This window comes from Gavialis gangeticus, unplaced genomic scaffold (genome assembly GCF_001723915.1).
Source record: "Gavialis gangeticus isolate Ggan-Ray unplaced genomic scaffold, GavGan_comp1, whole genome shotgun sequence".
Taxonomy (NCBI): domain Eukaryota; kingdom Metazoa; phylum Chordata; order Crocodylia; family Gavialidae; genus Gavialis; species Gavialis gangeticus.
The window spans coordinates 139,093,681-139,097,273 of NW_017729024.1; the positions used below are offsets into that span (position 1 = coordinate 139,093,681).

The following is a 3,593-nucleotide window of genomic DNA, read 5'->3' on the forward strand; positions in this document are numbered from 1 at the left end:
CTGTAGCACGGTAGTTATCACATGCCAGCAGACTTGATTAATCGAGTAATTGCAGCATGTCAGAGCAGCCTCCTGCATCGTGTACAGGCACCCAGAGATTTCAAATAGAAATCCATAGCTGTGGTGATTCTGAGTTCTTGGCAACAGAAAAACTGCTCTATTATTTTTCTGTAGTCAAAAATGAGTGAAACTAAGAGCTGACATTTACTCAGGGGTGCCCAGAGTCTAAAAAGGATGGGAACCACTAGTGTAGATGGTCAATAAGTATGGGTTGCAGTGCGTCATGATGGTCATAACTGTCAGAGTTGCCAAAAGCATCTGATGGAGTGCTTCCTTTAGTGAATACCCTTAATGATTTTAGAAGCTTTTCTATGGCGTTTCACCTATGCTGAGCATTAGGAAAGTCTCAGAGAACTTTGCTGTCAAATAGAAGCCATTGAAATAAAATGCATTGAAATGATTTATTTCCTAACCGTCATTGAACACCCATGCTTTCTGCCCTCCCTGGACCTAGAAATTCAGGAGTGCACACTCAGATGGTAGCATACCAAGAACTGATGTTCAGTGGAAACCCTCCTGAGTATCTCCAAGATGTTAATGCTATAAGCAATACAGTTTACAAATTTCCAATAGCTATGTAATGCACAGTTGAAGTGCTGCTTCTGATTCAACTCAATCCCATCCCCTTTAACTCTGCCCTCTTTTGGGCAATACTGGAACTGGGACACATCACAGTAACATTCTCTTTCCTAAACCAAAAGTGTGATTTTTCTCTTGATGGCCACAAGTTCAAATCAGTACTCCCATTCTTACAGTTCAGCTTGGCTCTCAATGTGATCTCTAGATCAACTGATGCCCGTGGATGGAGATCACACTGGATGAAAAATAGCGCTACAAGCTGTCACACAAAATTGTTTTAAAATTTAAATTTAAAATGTAAAACTTCTACCAGTTCCAATACACCTGGTGGAGGAGGAGGAGGACTCAGGTGAAGTTGAAGGATGAAACTCATATTTTCTCTCTAGAAAGGGCCCCCACTCTCCTCTCCCATCTCTTGGAAGGTCTAATTCTATAAAGCTTCAAACACTTCTTGCAAGTCATTGAGCCATTGAGTTCCTTCAACTTCCATTGGGTCAGGTCCTGCAAATCTTTCCTTTCAGGAACCTTCTGAACAAAATCAGTTGAAGGATTGGGCCCCTTCATATCCATAGTTGTTGATGGCACTCGGCCTTTAGTGCTAGAGCACTGTAAATACTAGATCATAGTTTCTCAACCTGTGGTACGCGTACCCCTGGGGATACATGAGACAGGCAGGGGGTACGTGGGTACCCCAACACTCTCTCCGCCCTCTTTTCCTCTCTCTCTCTTGCCCCTTCCTTCTCTCAAAACTATGGCAAAAAATTTGTTACACCACGCACTGCACGGCACTTTAAATTCCCCGGTAATAATTTGGTTCAGCCCTCCTAGCTTTGGCCAACTTCGCCTCTAGCCCCGGTACCTACTCAAGTTGTGCACCCCTGGTGTAAAAGGTGGCAACCCTACCCACACCAGATCAGAAATCTGTCATATCATGGCCTCATATAAACAGCCCTTCTTCCAACATATGGCACACATTAGTCTGTAAATATAAAATTCCCTGGAAAATTGAGTGTTGGAGTACTTATAAAATTTTTAAGAAGTTAGGGGGTACTTGCTACTTAAAAGGTAGAGAAACACTGTACTAGATCACTGTTTGACATGTCTAAATACAGACTAAACACCTATAAAATTTGTGTCTTCTCAGAAGTTCCTCTGGGAGTACAAACTAAATGGAAGCTCTAATAACCATATCTATTGTAATGTAAGAAAGCCAGTTGCAATAATATTTATCTATTGACTGTCACTTAGAGATAGAAGTGCTGCCTAGCAAAATGAGATTTTCAGAGATGCATTATTTATTTTCATGCATATTATTTATTGGTATAAGTGCCATACCACTTTGCTCGCTATCTTTGATTTAGTCCATAAGGTTTCATTTATTTATTCTGTAATTGCCCTCAATTCTGAATTTTTAAATTTGGAGATTAATGCCCTGAGTAGAAGAATCCTGAAAATAGACTAGAAGGCTGTGATAGACAACCACGCTGCAGTGGAGCAGAACAAACACAAGGATCATGCCATAGAAAGAAACCCCAAATATTCAAAGTTAAAATTCAGAAGGCCATATTCTCTAGCCTGCCACATTTACTTTGTGGTGTTTTTGTACTGCAGAGTAGGATTAAAGACACCAGGAATGGCCAGTATATACACGTCTTTGAAGGAAAACTGCCAGTGTGAAGATGGTACAGGTACTGTGGCCACCTCCTGTACCAAACAACAACCATCACTGCAGTGTGCTTTGTGTACTCTCACCACTGAAGCCCTGAATTTTACCAGGCACAAACATCTTGGGATCTAGAGCTGTAACTGACTTCTCAGTGGCACCCGTTCTGCTGTATATTGTTGGGGAACTTTTTCTCCTGTTACTCTTGCTACTGGCTTTTCATAATTCTATTCAGGCTGGAAAACGTGCTGCAATGAATGTATCAATTCCCATTAATTTATCCCATGTTATTACTATTTGCAGGTTCATGAGTAGACATGATGTATTTGTTTGTTGTTATTTGAAATTATTCAGTGAATGGTTTATGTCCCACTTCACTAAGATCTTTAGAGGTATCCAATGCGTCTGAGTCCCTCTGAGAAAAAGGGACAGAGGCTCAATAGAAATTCACATCCTTTTTGCTCCCTTGCCATATTCCCTGAAGCTAGAGTTTTTGGCAATGCTGCACAACCATTGAATTGTTGGCTTTTCTGATAGAGATGTTTCATTGTTCCTGGCAGTCAAGGGTTCATACAGGCATTAACTTTTAGATCATAATCAAGGTTAGGTTGATGTAAATGCTTAATTGTGCCAGCTTTCAGAGGGATTAATTTGGCCAAAAAATGGCACGTCCAACCTAAATTACAGCATCTCCTAAGGTGAACAAACTTAGATCAAGAAAGGGTTAACTTGATCTAGGAAAGGGTTAACCCAATCTTCCCAAACACCTGCATGTATTTGCAGCCCAGTTGGTTGTCCCAGCCCTGGGGCTGTGGTATTCCCATCCCGCTGACTAGGCCATTTTTTGCCCCCTAATCTTCCCACCTCCTCCCCTCCCCCCAGCCCCACCACTTCCCTCAATCCTGTTATCCCCTCTTCCCACCCCAAGTTACTTACATTTGGCTGCCTGGGAAGCTCCCAGCAGAGATGAATGGTTGTCTGTGCTGCTCCTGATCTACATTTAGGAGGCTTCAAATAAGACACCTAAACATAGGCAGGGTGTGGTGAATATTTGTATGTACCCCAAGTGTTCTATGCTCTCAACTCTCAGTAATGGTAAAAGAGGCCAAAGATTCCAAGATCACTGTAAAATGTGGTGGTAACAGCATCATCCTCTGGCTATGGAGTACTTTGTCATGTCAGCATGGCTTCCATTCCATGGTAGCTTAAGTGGTTGTTTGGATAATGGGTCTCCTTTGATTTTCAGGTGAGTGGGCCTCCTCTACTGCTAAGTGTGAGGGTGAGATGGGAA

General features: G+C 42.0%; 1 long non-coding RNA gene across 1 annotated transcript in view; it reads left to right on the plus strand.

Moving 5' to 3' along the window:
* Nucleotides 1–1,343: 1,343 nt before the first annotated feature.
* Nucleotides 1,344–3,593, plus strand: part of LOC109298251 — a 15,720-nt gene continuing 13,470 nt past the window's right edge. The window contains exon 1 of the long non-coding RNA XR_002097559.1: nucleotides 1,344–1,452. This is a non-coding gene — a long non-coding RNA (uncharacterized LOC109298251). The remainder of the gene's footprint in view (nucleotides 1,453–3,593) is intronic.